We start from the raw sequence: 21,691 nt of genomic DNA on the forward strand, positions 1-21,691 counted from the left end.
TTTTGAATACACTTTCACTATTTAAATATGGTTTGTTTGTCTTTTTCCAGTTTGTTTTTAACACTAGATATGTTTGGTGTTGTTTATGTATTTTGAGGTGTCCGTCTACTTAAGGTCCAGTTCTGAGAAGTGGTCAGCACCTCTTCCAAGGTGCAGAACACTCTGACCCTGCCACTGAAATCAATGAAAGTTGAGGGTGCTCAGTGCTTTGTAGATCAAATCTGGAGACTACACATTCCTTGGGACAAACACCATGTCTTCTCACAGTCTTGTAGGGTGCTCAATGCACTGTTGATGCTTAACAAGTGGTAATAATTACTAATAAATAATATGAACATGGTCGTGTTCATCTTTAACAGCTCTGAGCCACTGTCTTTGGAAAAGCTGATTATTTTGCAAAGCCACCTTATGCTCTTAGTAGAGGCTGTTCACGGGCCAGTTTGTTGAGCTTGTTTGAAGCTCCTCCCCTGGGGTGTAGAACAGGAAGAGGTGGAGGTCAGAGGGAGCTGCTGGAGCTCCTTGTATGTGTGTGTATGTGTGTGTGTAGTTACCGTTACCATTTTACTATGTGTGTGTCTTACATTACAGCAATGCTGCACATCAGCGGCCAGAGAGAGGGGAGAGGGGAGGAAAAGCCTGTTTACACAGACTGCAAACCGCCTGGGGAATAATGCAGGAAAGGAAGTGAGCCGGCTCTCTGTCTGACTGCTCCAACTTCCTGCTCTCACACACACATACACACCAACCAAGAAAAAAAAAAAAAGAAAAAAACCAGGATCTCATTACAAGAGCAACAGAGCGCTCGCAGAAGACTGTCAGCATGGAAAACCAGAGGATTTTACCCAGCTCCCTTTAAACTACAAGGAGAGATTGGAAAAGTCCACCAGGCTCTGGGTATGTAAAAGTGCTTCTGAGCTCGGGCTAAGTATTGCAAAGTTTGGGGGCTTGGGAAGGTGGCAGGGAACGAGAGCAAAGGGGAGACAGACAGGCAAATAGGAGAATGGATGCAGCTGCGCTGCGGGGCCCAAGGGGGCTGCTCTTCCCACAGGCACCACACAGAGTGTTTCCCTTCTGGCTTTTAATCTGCTGATAAAGGACAATGTGGCTGGAAGGGGCCCGGGCCGGGTGCGGGGACAGCAGCTTCTCGGGCAGTCCGTGCAAGGGAACGAGTGGCAGGAACCCAGAGCAAACTATTTACTCTAAGGCAGAAATGCCTGGTGGTAACTCGGGGGGCAGGGCCCGGAGCCCCGCGAGGGATACCTGGCAGCACGGCGGGGGCCTGCCTGCCTGAGGGGAGCAAGGGGGGTCACTGCCTTGTTTGAGGGGGGAAATGGGGGTGTCACTGCCTTGCTTCAGGGGAGCAGGGGGTGTCATTGCTTTGTCTGAGGGGAGCAGGGGGGGTCACTGCCTTGTCTGCGGGGGAAATGGGGGTCACTGACTTGCCTGAGCTGTCATTGCTTTGTCTAAGGGGATTGGGGGGGTCACTGCCTTGCCCGAGGGGGTCAATGGGGGTCACTGCCTTGCCTGGGAGGAGCAAGGGGGTGTCACTGCTTGTCTAGGGGAACAAGGGGGGGTCACTGCCTTGTCCGGGGACAGAGGAGTCACGGTCTGACTCGGGGTTCAGGGGGGCACTGCCTGCCCCGGCTGGCGAAGGGAGAGAGGAGGCGAGGAATTGTTGCCTGTCTAAAAGGGGAAGAAGCTGGGGGGCGAGCGCTCTGCAAGGGGAAAGAGAAGTGTGTGTGTTTGGGGGGGGCAGGAAGGGGTTAGGGGCGGCCTGGGACGAGAGGCAGGGGGCCACCATCTGCCAGGGCTCTCTGGGGAGGGAGCATCAATCCCAGACAGAAATAACTGACTACCCAGGAAGCCCTTTGGGGTGGGCTTTGCATTCACTCGCTGCCCAGGGCGTCCCAATTGCAGGGCCACGTGGGCCATTTTAAAAATTAAAATAATCATAATAGTGTCTGGGGGAGGGGTCTGGGTGTGTGTGTCAGCACGCCCAGGCGCTGGGGCAGTGTGTGCCGATCCCCGCCGCCCCTGCAAGGGCTGAAGGGGGCTGTGTGGGGAGGAGGGTTCTTGCAGAAACTGGAAAGGGGGGATTTTAAAAAAAAGTGTCGGGAGAGTTTCAGGCTTGTCTGGAAACAGCAAGACTAATTGCCATGCGCTTCCGGTTTGAAACTGGCAGCAGACAACATCTTGAAAATGAGTCACTGCAGCTCACAAAAGAAACTCTGTGGTTTTCTCCTTCTCAGGTTTATGTATTTGCTCTTTTTACAGTTTCCTTTGTAGTCGTCAGAGTTCCCCTCTCTACCCTCCCCCACTCTCGTAGGTCCCCCCCCCCCAAAAGCCCTTCTGGCCCATTTTGATACATTTCACCGAGGGGGGCGGGAAGAAAGAGAGAAAGTGGAGAGTTGTTTTTGGATCTGGCTTTGCTGAAGGTTAGAGGGACTCTGATGCTGCAGGGGGAAAAAGTTCCCTGAATTTTCCACTGGCTGCAGGAAGAGAGCCCATTTAGTCATGGCTAAGTAATGTCTGCACACACACCAACTAATCTCATTAGGAGTTTCCGTTCCCTAACACAGGAGGGTTTTGTGAAGCCCTGTCAGCCTTTCTACCACTGCAGTTGAAAGGGAGACAAGTTACATCTTTATTTACTTAGGGGTATAGGACTCAGACCAGTTTATTCAATGCAGCATCTTTTCAATCATGGGGTCTTCAACTTTTAAAAAAAGTCAGTGGTGTCATTTTAATTTCTAACAAAGAGGCATTACTCATCTAATATTTTGCTTTTGGGGGGGCAAATTCTTGGTTAGTTTCAGAAGTTTAAGCATAAATGTAATTTACAAATATTTGATAGTTGTGGGAGCGTTTGCATGAAAAGGGGGATATTTAGGAGGTTGTACTTAGCTAAACATGTTCCAGACATCTATGATGATCTTATGGATTTGCATAGATTTTTTTCAGCTAAAAGCTACACTTTTGCTGCTAGGTGCTAGGACACTATGGTGATGGGTACATTAGAACTGTGGTGAGTGGACAAAAGGACAGAATCTTGTTGCATTGTCACTTTATTTGGTTAATTTTAAATTGACATCTAATTCATGCTTATGCCTTTCAGCTTATGTGGTTTGTATAGTGGCTTTATTATTATTTATGTCTTCTGCAGTAGGGCACAAAGGCTCTATTTAAAATTGGTGCCCTATTGCACACACAGAAAGATATTCTCCCTGCCCCCAAAAAAGCCTACTGTCTAATTTAAAGTAAGACATTGTACAAAGGGAGCATGGAGCAAACAAAGAATATAACAAAGAAAATGAAGTTTTAGACAAGTGTTTTCTGACATAAGAAATATCGAAAAAGCAAAAAGTGTGTTAAAGAAAAATATATATGATAAACATGGTAATGCCACGAAGCACTGCATTTGGCACCTTTTAGCTACTAAATACTGTGCAAAATATGATGATTGAATGAAGAAATAATAACACGTGTTTACCTGAGATCATCCTCAGCATTTCCTTTACTTTCTGTGTTCATCCTGTGCTACGTTTTTCTGTATAGAAGAGATTTTTGACCAATGCCACATTGCAAGGCAATTTCATTGGTGGATTACTGCCCACTACAGCCAGAGTGAGACACGCATTCATTTCATACTCAGTCACACAAGAACTTTAGAGACGAGATATATTAAACATAGAAAATGCCTAATTCCTGGTCAGCTATCAAAGATGATCTTCAGACAGTAAGTGTTATTTCTCTTTTCAGAGAGTTCATCTTTCAGTGAAAATCTGAGTTTTCAAGAGATAATCATATTACTGGGAACATTTAATATTTCAAAGTCTGTTGGGTAGGAACCAAAACATTCAAGTTATAATCCAGTGAATATTCTGTGACAACAAAAGTCCTATTAGACTTTCCCTAACATTAAACATGAACTCTGTTTGTTAAATCTACACTCTAGTTTAATTAGCAGGGTTATGTAAACATTGTTTGACTTTCAAAATCCCATCTGTTGAATCTATATAGACTACACATATGTATAGTACAGGGTTTCTCAAACAGGGGTCGCCGCTTCTGTAGGGAAAGCCCCTGGCGGGCCGGGCCAGTTTGTTTACCTGCCCCGTTCACAGGTCCGGCCAATCGCAGCTCCCACTGGCCGCGGATTGCTGCTCCAGGCCAATGGGAGCTGCTGGAAGCGGTGCGGGCTGAGGGACTTACTGCCCACTGCGTCCAGCAATTCCCATTGGCCCGGAGCAGCGAACCGTGGCCAGTGGGAGCCGCGATTGGCCGGACCTGTGGACGGGGCAGGTAAACAAACCGGCCTGGCCCGCCAGGGGCTTTCCCTACAGAAGCGGCGACCCGTTTGAGAAATCCTGGTATAGTATATGTTAATTATATGAATTTCATTTAATTCAGAATAAGTAAAAACATCTTGATGCCTTCATAATGATGTACATGAAAATAGTAATATCAGTTATATATACTACATATTTGAATTAAACAGTAAAACACAGTCCACAAGTGTTTTATAAATAAAATACATTGATTCAAGTGTGGAGAGAAAAAGTCCAAATTTTTTCTTCCACTCATGAATAATGCGATTCCCCTTAAATTATAAAAATGCTTTGTATATGTCTATGTTATAAATATGATCTCATTCTTTAAATATTTTGATTGTAAAATAAAAAAGTGATTAAGAAAAAAGTATAGATCATTACCTACAATGATTATTCATTTTATATTTACCTAATATTTCTACTATCAGAGTTCCATACATTTGGTTATTCTCAGAGTATTTATAACTGAAACATTTCCAAGAGCTGTACCATGTAAAGAAAATTTTTTTACACCCTGGGAATCCATGTACCCTTATTATGTCATATTATCACTTACATGTAGTAGACCAAGACAAATAGCACAATCTCAAATAAATAAAATAAATAATCATCCTTATAAATAAGTTTACAAAACACTACACACACCTACCTATTCTTTACTTCTAGAGATACAATCAGTTTTACTTTCAACCATTAGAGCGACTTACTACTCACTGATTCATAGTGTGCTTTACTCCATTCAGTTGATGGTATTTCATTTAACTTAAGTCATGATTACCAAGTATTTTACTCCAAAGGCTGAAGTTTTGTCTTTCTTTATACAGTAAATTTGATCATGTCAGCTGTACACTCACCTTGTAATCCCATTTTTGGAATAGATGCCAACTCAGGGAGTGTGTGTAGGATGGAGGAGTGTTATAGGAGGGTAATAGCAATCAGTGATTTTATAAACCTGATATTGAGGTACAACAGAATTTAAATGTTTTTTGTTACGAGACAGTTATTATACAATGAAAATGTTACATTAATTTGTTGTTTCACACAGATGCATTGAGCCCCAGGCAGTGGCTAAGGGCCATATGCTCACATACAATGCATCATGTGTAGGGAAGCTAAGTAACAAAGATGAAAAATATGGATGCAGATTCTTAGGTGTGGGAAATGCAGTTACATGATGTCATGCCAGTTTCAGGAGAATGAAAAGCAGTAGACTTTCAAGTAACTCAAGATTTGGCTACTGATGAAAAAGGGGATTGTGGTGTTTGCTAACAGAGGAGGAAGCCTAGTACACAGTTATTTATGATGCATGTTATCTGTAGAAAGTGTAATTTCCTAGGGAAAAGGGACCCTAAGCTAAGCCTGCCTTAATCACTTGGCAATACATGTTAGTGATAAATCATTAAGAAGTTTGTATACCCATTTGTGGTCCAAAGAGTCCTGTGTCACAGAATAAGATAAACTAGAGATGGAAAAGATTTGTTTGATCAACCAGTCCATCACATAAAGGCATGACTTATTGGATGTGTTTGAAATCTGGATTGATTATCAATCCACATAGCCTTCCTGTGGTGGTTTTATTCCAATTTACATTGATTCTGAATATTGACTTCTGAATTTCTGTTAGAGCCACCAGATAGATTCCAGGACATAGGTCTATTATGTGCCAGTTCCAACAAGATTTCTGCTCGTTTTCAACTGCTAGATGTCTTTTGTGACCACACCCAATGGCAATTACAACAGGCTGTTGCTAATGTACTTTTGAAAACACTGTTCTGTAGGTCCCACTACTGATTTGTAATAGTAATTTTCTATGGAGTTTTTCCTCACTGTTTTCCACAATAAGGAATCATATAACCCTGAATCATTAGGCAGATGTTTACTTGGTCTGTAGCTTGTTTAATGAATCAGCTAATATTCTTGAGACTGTTGAGAGCTCTTGAAAGACTGAACATATCTGTTCTCATGTTGAAGTATTTTGTTGAATTATGTATGATTTAAGAATTAGTCATGATTTGCAGCAGAATGTTGAGAAGTAGGAACAGAAAGTCTAGCTCACTACAAAGAAAAATAAAATGGTAAATGTATGGAAACAAACCAGATGAGAGACACAGTATACCTTGTGTGTGTACTTTCCTAAAACAACATGCATATTTGTCTTTGTTCAGCGTTTACTTAAATGGTTATGTTTACATTTTTATATCTAATGGTAACGTCTCCAGAATTAAAATTTTTAAATGGTTTATCTTTAAAAAATAGATTTTAGCTTGGAGCCATTTTTGGAAAATGCTTTTGTTGTTTTTCTAAGCAATATAATATAACAAAAAAAATCCTGTAACAAGCACTACATTCAATAACATCACTGTCCTACTAACTACTGATTAATTCAGTATCATATAATGCCAGTATATGTATCCCATGTGTTCTTCTAGTGAAGTTCTGATTTTTAAAATTATTATAGTGGGACATGCAATTCAGAAATCTTATCAGCCACACCATCAAGGGCTCATTCACCTGCACGCCTATAATGTTATATATACCATCATGTGCCAGCAACACCCCTCTGCCATGTACATTGGCCAAACCAGTCAGTCCCTATGTAGAAGAATAAATGGACACAAATTGGACATCAGGAATGATAACTTACAAAAGCCAGTAGGTGAACACTTCAACCTCCTTGGACAGTCTATAACAGATTTAAAAGTAACTATTCTTGAACAAAAAAACCTCCTGAAACAGACTTCAAAGAGAAACAGCAGAACTAAAATTCATTTGCAAATTCAACACCATTAATTTAGGCTTGAATAGGGACTGGGAGTGGCTGGCTCATTACAAAACCAGCTTTGCCTCTCCTGGAATTGACACCTCCTCATCTATTATTGGGAGTGGACTACATCCACCCTGATCGAATTGGCCCTGTCAACACTGGTTCTCCACTTGTGAGATAACTCCCTTCTCTTCATGTGTCATCATATAATGCCTGCATCTGTAACTTTCACTCCATGCATCTGAAGAAGTGAGGTTTTTTATCCATGAAAGCTTATGCCCAAATAAATCTGTTAGTCTTTAAGGTGTCACCAGATTCCTTGTTGTTTTTGAGAAATCTATCCTGAAATTGTTGGTCTATTCAGCTTCTGTAATAGAGATGGCCAGTATCTCCCAGTCTGTTCTAAAACTACATACTTCAGTAGCAGCTTTAACTTAAATGATGTACTTAAGAACAAAATGGCCCAAGTATAGCCCTGGTGTAAGCAGGTAGAATGCCACTGAAGTAATTTTTATCGATTCCAGTGGAGTTACACCTGTTAATACCATATCTGATTTTGACCCACTAGCATTACTGATGCTTTTGCAGTCTGCTTTATCATAGACTGATACTTACATACTTCAAGGAGGTATATCCATAAACTGTGAAAAAAGTTAACTAGGGACTAGATTCTGTGCCCCAGGCTAAGCCTGAGTAGCCATGCTTGCTTACAAATTGTTTAATAATTTGTTCCAGTATCTTTCCAGGTATTGAAGTCAGATTGACCTAATTCCTTTCAGTCCTCTTTGTTCTCCCTTTTTATGTTTACCCTTCTCCAGTCCTCTGGGACCTCACCCGTCCTTCATGAGTTCTCAAAGATAATTGCTAATGGTTTTGAGATTGCTTCAGTTAGTTCCTTAAGTAGCCTAGGATGAATTTAATCAGGCCTTGATGACTTGAATACTTCTAACTTATCTAAATATTCTTTAACCTATTCTTGCCCTATTTTGGCTTGCGTTCCTTTCCCCTTGTTTTTAATATTAATTGTGTTGTGTATCTGGTCATCATTAACCTTGTTAGTGAAGACTGAAACAAAATTGGCATTAAACACCTCAGCCATCTTGATGTCATCAGTTATGAGCTCTCTTTCCTGCTAAGTAGAGGACCTACACTTTCCTTTGTCTTTCTCTTGCTCCTAATGTATTTAAATACCCTCTTCTTATTGCCTTTTTAGTTCCTTGCTAAATGTAACTCATTTTGTGCCTTAGCCTTTCTGATTTTGTCTCTATGTGCTTGTGCTATTTGTTTTTTACACTCTTCCTTAGCCATTTGTCCATGTTTCCACTTTTGGTAGGATTCTTTTTTGATTTTTATGTCATTAAAGAGCTCCTGTTACAGCCATGTTGGCCTCTTACAATTCTTCCTGTCTTTCCTTTGCATTTGGCTAGTTTGCGGTCGTGCCTTTAATATTGTTTCAGTGAGCAACTGCCTGTTTTCTCTTAGATTTTCTTTCCATGGGACCTTACCTACCAGTTCTCTGTTAAAATCTGCTTTTTTAAAAGTCTGTTGTCCTTATTCTGCTGCTCTTACTCCTTCCTTTTCTTATAATCATGAAATCCATTATTTCATGGGCACTTTCACTCCAAATTGCGACCAATTCCTTCCTGTTGGTCAGAATCATGTATAAAATGGCTGACCCCCAGGTTACTACTTCCACATTTTGAAACAAAAAGTTGTCCCCAATACATTTCAAGAACTTATTGAAAGTTCCCCGTTTTGCCATATTACTTTTCCAACAGATGCCTGGGTAGTTAAAGTCCCCCATTACTACTGGATCTTGTGTTTGGGATATTTCTGTTACACCTCTACCCCGATATAACGCAACCCGATATAACATGAATTCTGATATAACACAGTAAAGCAGTGCTCCGGGGGAGCGGGGCTGCACACTCCGGCGGATCAAAGCAAGTTCAATATAATGCGGTTTCACCTATAACATGGTAAGATTTTTTGGCTCCCAAGGACAGCGTTATATCAAGGTAGAGGTGTTTTTGGTGGTCTTTAGTAGACTCTCTACGATGATGTCACCCCTACTGTAACCCCTTTGGGGTTTAGAGAGCATGGCCCCTTTAAATATTTTTTGTAGGGGGGAGGGGGACAGTGAGAAAAAAGGAGGGAAACTCTAGGGGGCTCGCGGGAGCTGGGAGAGGGAGAGAGGCAGCAGCCCGCAGGCCCTTGCAAAGGAAGCACAAAGAACCTGTCTGAGGCCTGGGAAGGCCAGGGTGGCCGATCTGGGACAGCCCAAGACAGGAGCCAGGAGGAGCCCTGTGCCAGGGAGGAATCTCCCGAGAAGGACAGGCCGGAGCTGGACCTAGTATCATGGTTGCCCAGAGCTGCCTGGGGCTGTGAGTACTGGGGCTGGTGACTCTGCACTGGGAACAAGGAGGGAGGTTGTAGCTAGTTAAGTGGGGAGGTGGTCGCTCCGTGTGGCTTTGCAGAGAGCGGCAGAAGAGGGCACCGGAGGGGTTTGCTGGGGAGAGTTCACTGGCGCCGAAGACGACCAGGAGCCCCCAAGACTCGCCACCAGACTGGAACTTTGCTCAGGCCTCCTGAACTCTGTGTGCAGACATGTTGCTCAGTGTCTGCCCTTCCAGACTGTGCTACCACTGGGCCTGTGGGGCCTTGTTTGGAGGCAACCCTGTTCTACTGCTCCCCCTGTATTTCCCCTTGCTGTATTTCTCCACTCATCCCTCTGTAAATAAATATCTCCCTTTGTTATATCCATTGTACTTTTCCTGTGGGGGTGATTTCTCCTGCTGCATTCCTGCGCACGCCTTCTCTTGGCCAAAGCTGCCTGCAGAGCAGACTCCATCTTGGCCACGAGGGCGCTAAAGTTACACAGTAAAGCAGTGTTCCAGGGAGGGGGGTGGGCTGCGCACTCCGGCGGATCAAAGCAAGTTCGATATAATGCGGTTTCACCCATAATGCGCTAAGATTTTTTGGCTCCCGAGGACAGCGTTATATCAAGGTAGAGGTGTTTTTGGTGGTCTTTAGTAGACTCTCTATGATGATGTCACCCCTACTTTTTACCTCTTTCGTCTTTACCCAGAGATATCAATTGGTCTGCTCTGACCTCCTTCTGAATCTCTGAACAAGCTCATATTCTTGATGTATCATGCAACACTTCCTCTCTCTTTATCCTGCCTGTCCTTCCTGAACAAGCTATGCTCCTCTATAACAATATTCCAATCATGGAACTTATCCCACCAAGTCTCTGTGACACCAATTAAAACATAAATTTAGCTTATATACTAATATTTCCAATTCTTCCTGTTTATTCTCTTTGCATTTGTACATCTAAGATGTGGAGGAAATGCCTCTGCTGATGTCGCTCTTGTTTCTTCTATGACCCTTTTGTAATTTTCCATGCTCCCTCTCCCCACAACATCTAACTCTCCGTTAAGGTTGCCTTTTTTTTTTGGTTTATCTGTGGGCTTTAGTCCCCTGCCCCCTTTGAACCTAGTTTAAAACCTCCTCACTAGGTTGGTGAGTCTGTGCACGAAGATGCTCTTCCCCTTCTGGGTTAGGTGGACCCCATCTCATCCCAATGGTCGAGGAAGCCAAAGCCCTCTTATCAATACCATCTGCATAGCTATGCATTCATCTGTAGGATGTGTGTGTCCCTGTCTGGGCCCTTACTCTCCATAGGGAGGATGGATGAGAACATTCATTCTTGCTCCAGAAGTCCTGTGCTCAGGGTCATACTTAGCAGTATCATTAGTGCTCATATGGACGAGTAACACTGGATAGTGGTCAGAGGGATGGATGAGCCTCAGCAACCTTTCCGTAACATCTCAGATGTGGGCTGCAGGCAGGCAGCACACCTTTGCAGAAATCATGTCAGGTCAGCAGATGGATGCCTCCGTCTCCTTCAGAAGGGAGTCCCCAGCCACCAGCACCCTACACCTACTCCTCCTGGGTGAGGTGACTGTGAGCCTCCCAGCTTTGGGGGCAGGTGGCTCCTCCTCCTCAGCCATTGAAGTCTGCTCCTTGTGTCTTGTTGCCAGTATGATGTACAGTTCCCTCGCTTCAATGGACGTGGATGGAGGTGAAGCACTATCTATTGTTCAAGGTGGCCAGTAGCCAGTCTCCTCTCTATACAGTCCCAGTTTTCCTTCTTCCTCTGGTGCTGGTGTAGTCATCTGTAGTTGGCTAACATCCTCCATCCTAGATGTTTCCAAGTGTGTCCTGTCAATGAAATCCTCACACTCCTGTATGCTACATTGATGAGGCACCTCCTCCTGCAGCTCTTCTTACCTGTTTCCCGAGGGACTCCACCAACAGACACCTCTCACACATGGTCATTCCCCTGTCAGACTTTCAACAGGGACATGCAGGCCCCAGTCCCAGTAGGTCAAAGCCAGGGCCTGGGTGGAAGCCTCCAGGATTACGATGCCTGTCTGATGGGGGATCCCACAGATGCAGGGAGAGAGAAAGAGCAACTGGTGGGGTTGGTGACATGCCATTTTCCATCCCATGGCAGGTTCTTCCTTGTAGAGCAGTAGTTCTCAACCTTTCCAGACTACTGTACCCCTTTCAGGAATCTGATTTGTCTTGCGCACGTCACGTTTCACCTCACTTAAAAACCACGTGCTTACAAAATCAGACATAAAAATACAGATGTGTCACAGCACACTATTTCTGAAAAATTGCTTACTTTCTCATTTTGTCTGTATGAAATTTGTTGTATCAAGCAGGCAAGGTACTAACAAGCTTCAACAGGACTTTATTTTTACAGTGGAAACCCCTTTCCCAAGCTGCTGTTCCACACACTGTAACTCTCACTCAGCCTCCTCCACTCCTCCCCACTCCCAACAGCCAGTGCTTCCAGTTCTAATAATTACAAGCACATCTAAACACCACAAAATTTTAGTTTGTACTGACTTCGCTAATGCTTTTTATGTAGCCTGTTGTAAAACCAGGCAAAGATCTAGATGAGTTGATGTATCCCCTGGAAGATTTCTGCGTACCCCAGGGTACACATACCCCTAGTTGAGAACCACTGTTGTAGAGTACCTGAAAGTTAAGGAAAGTGGGGGAGGGGGGAACAACCATGCAGTCCTGCCTTCCTCCACTGGTGAACTCCCTTAGTCTTGAAGCTGCCTTCATCTCATCAGCCTACTGGGAGCCTGCATGCTTTTTAAAGCCTGGGCCCCAAACACAACTGGAATGGGTGACTCAACCCCTCTCTCTCAGTTACCTCTTATTATTGCCCTATCCAGTTAAAAACTGCACTGCTCTCACTTCTCAGAGCCCCTGCTAGAAAGGAGCCGCTAATTTACCTAACTGCAGGGCAACTTAGCAGGACAGTCAACAACCAAGTCTAGATTTCAAAACACAGCAACCAGCTCAGAGTCCTATCAAACTTGATGGCAAACTCCCAGCACAGAAAGTGCTCCTCTTTTGCCCCCCAAATTTAATCAATAGCAGTAAGTAAGAGGTGCTCCAGAGATACGGCTAACTCCCTTCCTGAGATGAGGGAGAAGGAATCCTGCAGGCCACAAATTGTTTTGCAACTGCATTTGAACACATACTTAACTCTGAGTATGTGAGTACTCCTATTAATGTCATGGGACTACTTGCATGTTTTAAGTTAAGCACACGATAAAGTGTTTGCTAGTGCAGCGCTTAGTGGGACTGGAGTAGATCCTGACACTCCTATGCCTGCCCCTACCCTACAGAGGCCAAAGGTCGTCTTGGTGTGTCATAGTCCTGTTTCAAAAACTTGTGTCAGGATATGCAGAGCAGCTTCATGGCGTGCAGAGGATGTTGGTCCCTGCATGAGCTCCCTAAAGTCTGTTTCACAGAACAGAACCATTTCCACCTTGTCTTGGGCTGTCTATGCCAATGTGTTATTCCATATCAGAGGGTTGCAAATACAGAGCAGCCATGCTGACTCATTTTCTGGGGTTTTTGAAATGTGTATTATCTTCATGTGGTACCTCAGGTTTATTAACATCCTAACTGCAAGGGTAATAACAGAGAAAATCCTGTCTCTCTCACCCTTCACAATGTTCTATACCAGTATGCATGGCCCTTTACAATGTTTTCTTCATTTATTTTTAAACATACTACAGTGTTAGCTGCTAACAAAAATGCTGTTAAGTCACATAATGAATCATTGTCACAGTCTCCCCAAGTACATGATTTTCAATCTTTAAAATAATTTTAAAATGTATAACGGGCTCTCTAAGTGTTAACATAGAAGGTGCGCTAAGTATTAGCTCTGTGTAAAATGCCATCTTGCAAGATGAAGTTTTCTCGAAAATACTGGCAAAAACAAAACATAAATAGGAATTTGTTTAAAACGTAGTATTTTTACATTTGTACAATCATCTACTTAGGATATTTGTTAAAATTATTTAACTATGGTATTGTAAAAGTTTCACCCTGCTAGTTTTGTGAAACAACTGACATGCTAATACAGCTGCAGAACAGACTTCTATTACAACATACATTTCTCTGGTGGCAGCATTTCACTGTAATATCTCCACATATCCCTTTATCATCTGTCTGTTCTTTACAAATAGAGTTAATTGAGTACCTTTCAGCCTGAGCTTTCTGAGAAAGGTCCTGGTATGTATTACAACTATTAAACAATTTATATTGCAATGGTGTTCAGGCCCCCTTTGTGCTAGTACAAACAGATTCCAAAAGTTTACAATCTAAGTACTTCAATCAGCTTTTCTGAGCAAAACATACAGTAATGCCATAGAAGAATGAATAATATTAGAAGATATATAGAAGGGAGAGACAAATTTTGATCTCAGTTACATTAGTGGAGTCTGGAAAAACTCCACTGACTTTAGAGGTGTAGTTTCAGATTACACTAGCTTAACTGAGATCAGAATCTGGGTTTAGCTTCTAGATATAGGGGTCAGATCTTGGCCTCTTGCTTTATCGTATTTTGGTGACTCAGAGCAGACTTAAAGCTGGTCTAAACGGTCAGTTGAGGAGAATCCTTCAGTGGAGCAGGGCTGGTATAGGGAGCCTAATTATAGCACCGCTTTATTCCAGCGATCTCTGTTTACTGCAGGCGCCATTGAGGTTACAGCTGTTTGCAAATTAGAGCGGCCCCAGACTGCTCTAATATACAACAGTGGCTCAACTGATCCAGTCAGCTCCAAGATTGGGGAGTACAAAGGTGGCATCCATCCCCTTTCGCTATGCAGCATGGCGAGGCCTGAGGAGAGTGGCTATAGTCTTTAGATCTTATTTGACGAGGGTGAACTTATACCTCATCCATGATGCAATAGACAGAACAAAAATAATGATTGCTGTGTGTCCTGGGAAGCTGCAGAGATGTTAACAGATTAGTTGGTGAACAAATGTCATTTCTAAAGCTTTGTGATTTAGGCACTTTTTCTCCAGTGATGTTTGTGGTAAAAATTTAAGTGATGCTCCTTCCCTTTCTTCTTCATGGTTTGAAGCAACCTTGGGAATTGATTTAAGTATACAGGATATTACCTGTAGGACAATGACCAGATTTTTTTTTTGTTTAAATAATGTTCATCTTAAACTGTAACTTATAGCCCACTAGCTATTTTAGTGTTTACATTAATGAATGAAGTGAGAGGCAAGATGCTGGGTGATACCTGTAGGTCTTATCAGTGTACTAGGTTTGTGAAAAATGGTACAGACTAAATGATAAGTTAGTTATTTCATTAGGCTTCAGCATTAGCACTAGAGCAGGGGTAGGCAACCTATGGTAGCACGCAAGCTGATTTTCAGTGGCACTCACACTGCCTGGCTCTGGGGGCTCTGCATTTTAATTTAATTTTAAATGAAGCTTCTGAAACATTTTAAAAACCTTATTTACTTTACATACAACAATAGTTTAGTTATATATTATAGGCTTACAGAAAGAGACCTAAAAACATTAAAATGTATTACTGGCACGCAAAACCTTAAATTAGAGTGAATAAATGAAGACTCGACACACCACTTCTGAAAGGTTGCCGACCCCTGCACTAGAGCAAACCAGAACCTGGATAGCTTTTGGCATAAAAGAACTTTTATGGATCAATTTTGTATCTGAGAAAGGGAGAAGGAAACTAATATTCTTGGAATTTGAGATACATGAGAGTACATACCAGTGATTCTTAATTTAGGGCTAGATTTTGAACCCATTACTCATTCTGGTGAACAGTTAGTCACAGGACTAATCCTATGGATGCCAGCAACTGTGGGTCTTGACTACTCCTGTGAGTAACTGTTCACCAATGTGAATAAGGGATTCATGATTTTGGATTAGTCTATATTAGCTATCAAAGGAACATTTGCTATTTTTTAGGAGACTCTGTGTATGCAAATGTCTATATATGTACACAAATTGCCTTTTACTAAATCAGACCAGGCAATTTTTAGTCTAATCATACAACTAAATCCCAGTGTAACGAGTAAGTACACAGATAACCTGCTTGTGCTATTTTATAATTTTATGATTCATCTTTCCTAAGCCAACACATTCTGAAAATTCAATTTACAGAAGAAGGGTAGCTAAGTCTGCCAACGTATGTTGCCCATCACCTCACTATGTTTCAAGTCTCAGTCTCACCTTCAAACTAAGCCAAAACTAAATTACTAGAATTGCATTCCCTTTCCTTTTGACCCTATCCTTTTCTATCCACAGTATTTAGAGACCTGTTCGTTTTCCTGAGTTTCTAGTAAAAGACAAGTCAGTTAAGAGTGGAGGATTGGTTTAAAAATAAAAATAAATATTGTATAAAAATAGCAGTAGATATACAGGGAACATTTACAGTATTCTATGATTCTACTGATAAACATTAAAAATGCATCTTCACATTGTAGTCATCAATATCAATGATAAAAGCTTCTGTTTCTGTACCTTGACACAAAATCTGAAGCTTTTAAACACTAGTTAAAGTACAGGCTCACTGGTAAAGAAGTCATATTTATTTTTAGGAGTAATCATCTCTGGATATGTTGAGTAAACTCCTCAGAAGTAGCATCCGTACCGCAAACTAATATCTAAATACATGGTAGTTACACTGCCTTTATCTAGCTGTTTTCCCACTTGCACATATATTTTTTCAACATTTAAAATGGAGACTTTCAAAGATTTTATATAACGGAACAAAATAATTATAACTGAGCCCCACTGACACAGGCAAAAATGTAACAAAGAAATTCATACGAGGAGGATAAAGATACAGGGCTGCCTTTGAACCTGGAAGTCCCTTGGATTGCAACCTAATGCACTGCCAACATGCCACAGATGTACACCATATGAGCAGATGAAGGAAATATAAGGAGTCTGTATTCATTTTACATCTATCCCAAGGTGAATGTTTGGAACCATTATAGATTTATGCACTTCTGTTTATGGGTTAGCCTTAGAAATAGTTAAACACATTGTTTATTAAAGCCCTTAACAGGGAGGAAAAGGCCACATTCCCTCATGTTAAGGGCTTTATATTCCATTCTTGTTAAGGCTACTTCTTGAGGCTTACCCTTTTGGGTGTCTCTACTCTGAAGAAGGTCACATCGTAGGGGTTCTGTCATCACACCTCAGTGTGGCAAGGGACCAAGCCTGTGGAACTCATAGACATCTGCCTCAGTCCATCCCTCTCTACTTTTAAAACTCTATTGAAGATGTTGCTTTATCAGAAGTGTTTTTCTTCTGCAACTGCCATAGTCCCCATGTATGTATCCTTCCTTTTTAATTATGTCAATACGTCATTTAATAATGTATTTGGAGTTGCTGTTGTCTAGTTTGTGCTGTTTTCATTGTTGTTGTCTGATAAACTGTACAGAGCCCAAAGTGACTGGTGGTGATTTTTTGGGGGAGGGGGAGGGGGAAAGACGCTCTGTAAATTATTAAATTAATTTCTTATTAAAAGATCCTACAAAAATAAAAGCTAAGGAAAAACTGTTTAGTTGTTTATACATGAGTGGTGAAGCATGCTTATCTCATGTAATACTGCTAAGCACTGCAGGCAACAAAGCCCTGTGTGTCTTTTGACATACCCTTAAAACACCTTAATTGTGTGGCAGTTTTACTGCTCTTCTGAAGCCATCTCAGAACTTCTGTGTTGGGTCAATCTTTAACTTTTTCTAATGTTTCCACTGGGTGGTGCTGCAGGAATTCCTACTTTTTGACTTGAATCTGCATTTCCCAGAAAGACACCTCTAAAATATAATAGGAGGAAGTCCAGATTTAGAAAGTTTTTGCAGTTTCAACACAATAGAAAAATTCTGAGGATGCTCTAGCAGGAAACCTTCCAGTTGCTGGATATGGAAAAATTACCAACACACTATATTGTGTACAAAGAGTTCCCTAAAGTGCTGTGGGTGTGTACTGCAGCACAAGTTAGTTCTATTGGCATTTACCAGAGAAAGTTCTTCATCAAGTTAATACACGAATGTTTACACATTTACTTGCAAGCTTATTTTTTTCAAGGTCAGTTAAATTAGTAGTAACATCTCCTTCACTGGATATTTGACAACATTTCTAAGTAAACAAACTGATTTTTTTTTCTTCATTTTGGTAGAAATGCTAACTTTTCACTGACCACATCCTATTTGTCATCCTTGAAGCATAACTGTTGAGAAATATAATTTGAAGATTGACTCAGACTTTTGGCTTTTTCTTTTACAGTGTTCCTGTGCAGCCATTTGGATAGTACTTGCCACTTTCTTTAACCTCTCATGATCTGTTGGTTGTTACACAAACCAATATCAAGGGAAAAATTTAATGATTTTGCTAATTATTCTAGAAACACAACCTGTCTCAAAATCATCATCAGCTCAAATTTGCATCTGGAGCCATGTGTAAAACAATTGTTCTTGATAATATTAAAATTAATTTTCCCTTTCACAATCAGCATGTTTCTTATGTTTGCAATTAAACTAAAAAAAAATATACATAAGATAAAAGAGCTAGAAATTACATTTTTCTGTATTTTTCTCTAAAAATATTCATTTATTTTAAGTGTTGAGTGTTAGTTACAGTAAATTGAAAGATTTTGGTCATTTCAGTGAAAAATGAATTCTTTTTAAACTTGCATAATGATTTTTTTCCCTGCTAGATATTGTCTTGTTTAAAATAATTACTCAACTCTCTCATCATTTCTTGTATCCAGTAATTACATTAAAAGAAAAACAACCTTACCAAAATAATGTAATTTAACAGCAAAATAGCCATGTTTTGCAAGCTAATGCAGTCATCATCTCAAGGGTTAAAACAAACCTGCGACACTTAGCAAAATAAAACCAGAGCTGCGATTACAAACTGGGACAGATGTAGGAGGCCAGGTTTCCTGTGGCCCATTTTCCAGTTTCCTGCCTGTAACCTGTAGAAATAGAGGAAGCTGAAAGCTAACGTGAATGAGAGACCTAACAATGCACAGCGTCACTCTGCTCAGAGAAACGTGCTCTTAGCCAGAATTAGGATACAAAGGCAATAAACACACAAAAAATACACCCTCGTTTTCCAGACCAGTTGAAAAGAAGAAAGACATCTGTTTAAAGAGAAATGCGTGTGCCTGCAAAACAAGTACTTTCCTGTATGAGACATAAATGCACGTGTGTGCATGAGAGGGTGAGAGGTGGCTGGGTGAGTGAGTGTGTGTGTGTGTGTATAGTAGTTGTATGTTTTGCAGCTGCTCTGGTTGCAAAAGGATTGGGTAATTTCTTAATGTATTTAGTGAATTTAATTTCCCTGCTCTGGCTAGGCCTGTGTTTTAATCTTTTTCATGTACATATTTGACCACTGTGAGCCATTCCAAGCTTTGCAGATTTAACTGGCCTGTGATAGACTGTGCAGCCCCTGTGGTTTTCCAGTCAACCTCCCTGACTCATCTGTTCACCCAGGTTCCATACCTTGATTTTTTACCTTAGTGGATATCCAGAATCATGTCCATGGACTTGAAAGTTTACATGAGTTCCTAGTGACTTACTAAGATCTGTAGCAGCTCCTACTGCCCTAGAAAGTCCACAGAGAGGCAAACCTGGGAGTGGAAGAAAAGAATCCAGGCATGGAACCTAGACGAAACAGGAGAACCTGGGATTAGGGGCCAGATTTAGGTAAATCAGCTGTGAAGCCAGGGACTATGGAGAGCTCCTGAACACTACAGGATTTCCTGCTTTCTGCCTTCTAATTACTCTGTAGAGTTTCTAGCTCCCCCATCCCAGGGCCCACAGATCTTAATATCGCCACAAAGTATCCTACTTTCTACCTCTCAGTTCATGTCATTAACATTTAAACAAACATAAGGTGACTGCTCAATTTAACCTTAATTCTGAATTTTCTGTGTTTCTAATGGTTGTTTTTTGACGACAACAACATTCTTGTAAGGTGGGGGTTTTGTTCATGGTTCATTTTTTTACCCTCAAATTACCCTGATGTGTACTCAGTCTGAACTCCAATTTATTTACATTTTTGTCTGGAAACTAATTTAAATTGTCCGGAATGAGCAATGTTAATACAGCACAATGGGTGTGTGTGTATATATGTATATGTTGTATCTCCTGAGCATTTCTGGGAATAGGCATTTTGATGGGCATCTTTCATAATATTTATCAAACTCCTGTCTGTGTACTCTAAAGCAGGTTCCCAATCACTGGCGCAGAGTGTCAGCATTGGTATTCTAGGCTCCTCTTTCTTATCTTAGTGGTAAACCTTAAGTTTGGGATTTGGGGCCTTGGGGCCGTGCATCTATTCATTTCTCAGTTAGTCTGGTAAACTGTGATAGTTGCTTGAGAAGTTTGTGGATCCCTGTTTTATACAGATTATTCCTTTGTCATAAAATATTCTATTTCCAAGTATAATTGTTGTTATACCAATAATTATTTATATCAGTGGAGATTGTGTTCATTGGGGGAAAATTTATTAGACTATTCAGCTCAACCTAATACTTCTGACATCACTGGGTGGATATGTCCCTTCCACAAATATACTACATCAAAAACCCCTAAATGTAAAGAACATTAAGGTTGCAAAGTTAAAAACTCAAAAGTTAGGAATGCCAGAATTAAGGTTGCCAGTACAACCTTAATTCAGCCCCCTGGTGCATATGCATTATAATGTATTCTTTAATTATTTGATCACATACAATATTTTCCACAGAGCCTCTGACTCATTCAGTGCACAGGATAGATGTTGTTCACTGAAATGTCAGTATTTCTTTTTATACTCATCATTCAATGTGTGGCCCCAGGCATTATTTCTTGCACACCATTCAAACCTTCCACTGAGTAAAAAATTATTAATTTCTAGGTTTGCTGAGCAAAATTAGGAATTCCCATGAAAATTCTGACAGTTCTGCATTTGTTTTTTCCCCAAATTGGGTCAAAAAGTTGAAATTTTTGGTGGAATTTTGATTCAGATTGAAACTAAACATTGACATTGCCAAAATCAAAATGTATCAAAATGCTTTGTTTCAAGTTAGTTCAATATTAAACTACATTGTCCTGTAGTGGCTCATTGCCTCATAATTGTAATTTATGCCACCATTTTCCTATCTGGGCTAGGCTTCCTGGCTTGATTACATCTCCCATAATGCACCTAGAGCCATCTGACCATGATGCACCATGCCAGTCAATCAGGGGGAAATCCACATTGCATTATCGGAAGGTGTAGTTCTCCAGGGAGTCCAGCCCATAGGAGAGAAGCGGGGACCCAAATAATTATTTGAAACAAAATGTTTCGGCTTAGTTCAAAAACCAAAACATTCCATTTTGGGTCAAACCCACCCAAAATGAAATATTTCATTTAGATTTTCCTGACAGAAATCTGAAAATTTTCAGCAAAAATTTTGATTTTGGAGAAACTGCATTTTCTGTTGGAAAATCATTCTGACAGAGAATTCCCAACCAGCTCTATTAATTTCCTCCACTTTTTCTGTGGGGCTCTCATGGTAGCAAAATAGATTCTGCTTAATAGCAACTCTATTAATAACAATGTTCTGTAAATAGGAACATTCTGCCTGGAACCGATTCGGTCCAGTTGACTAGAATGTTAATTGGTCTGGATATTGGCGACAGGAATGCCAGCTATTGTTAACTTCTTTGTGGCAAGCCCAGGCCACACACAGGTTTACAGGGCTGTAGCCAGGGGAGGAAGCGCTGGTACATGTGGAACCCGGGCAGGTTGCAGGCAGGGCAGCCAGGAGGCTGGAGGGGGTGGCTTTCCACAGGGAGCAGGGTGCTGGTGGCCCATGGGGTTGCATGGTACCTCTCCCTGTGCTCTCCTTCTGCTGTGTTCCACTCTGGCGCTGTGGGTCCGGGCTCAGTACATCCTAGTACCCCCGCTCCCTGTAGAGAGCCCTGTCTGCAGGCAGGCTAGTGGGATTGCAGTCAGGGATGGAAGTGCATGGATGTACCAAGCCTGGGCCTTCAGTGGTCCGGAAAGTGAAGGGAGAGGTGTTGTGCAGCTGTAATGTTTCCTTCCCTGGCTGCAGCCCTGCAAACCTGCCTGCGGTTGGTGCTCTGTGTGCCCCAGCGCTTTCTTCCAGGGGCGCAGTGCTGGAACGAAGCACTGGGATTTGCTGAGCACTGACTGCAGGCAGGTTTGCGGGGCTGCAGCCCCACAAGC

At 41.6% G+C, this 21,691-nt stretch overlaps 1 protein-coding gene across 1 annotated transcript in view; it reads left to right on the forward strand.

Moving 5' to 3' along the window:
• Positions 1–483: 483 nt before the first annotated feature.
• The window catches only part of ELK3 (ETS transcription factor ELK3), a 64,423-nt gene continuing 43,215 nt past the window's right edge, over positions 484–21,691 (forward strand). The window contains exon 1 of the mRNA XM_044994855.1: positions 484–894. The gene's annotated coding sequence lies outside the window, so the exon portion shown is untranslated. The remainder of the gene's footprint in view (positions 895–21,691) is intronic.

The sequence above is a fragment of the Mauremys mutica genome, chromosome 1 (genome assembly GCF_020497125.1).
Source record: "Mauremys mutica isolate MM-2020 ecotype Southern chromosome 1, ASM2049712v1, whole genome shotgun sequence".
NCBI classification, from domain to species: Eukaryota; Metazoa; Chordata; order Testudines; family Geoemydidae; genus Mauremys; species Mauremys mutica.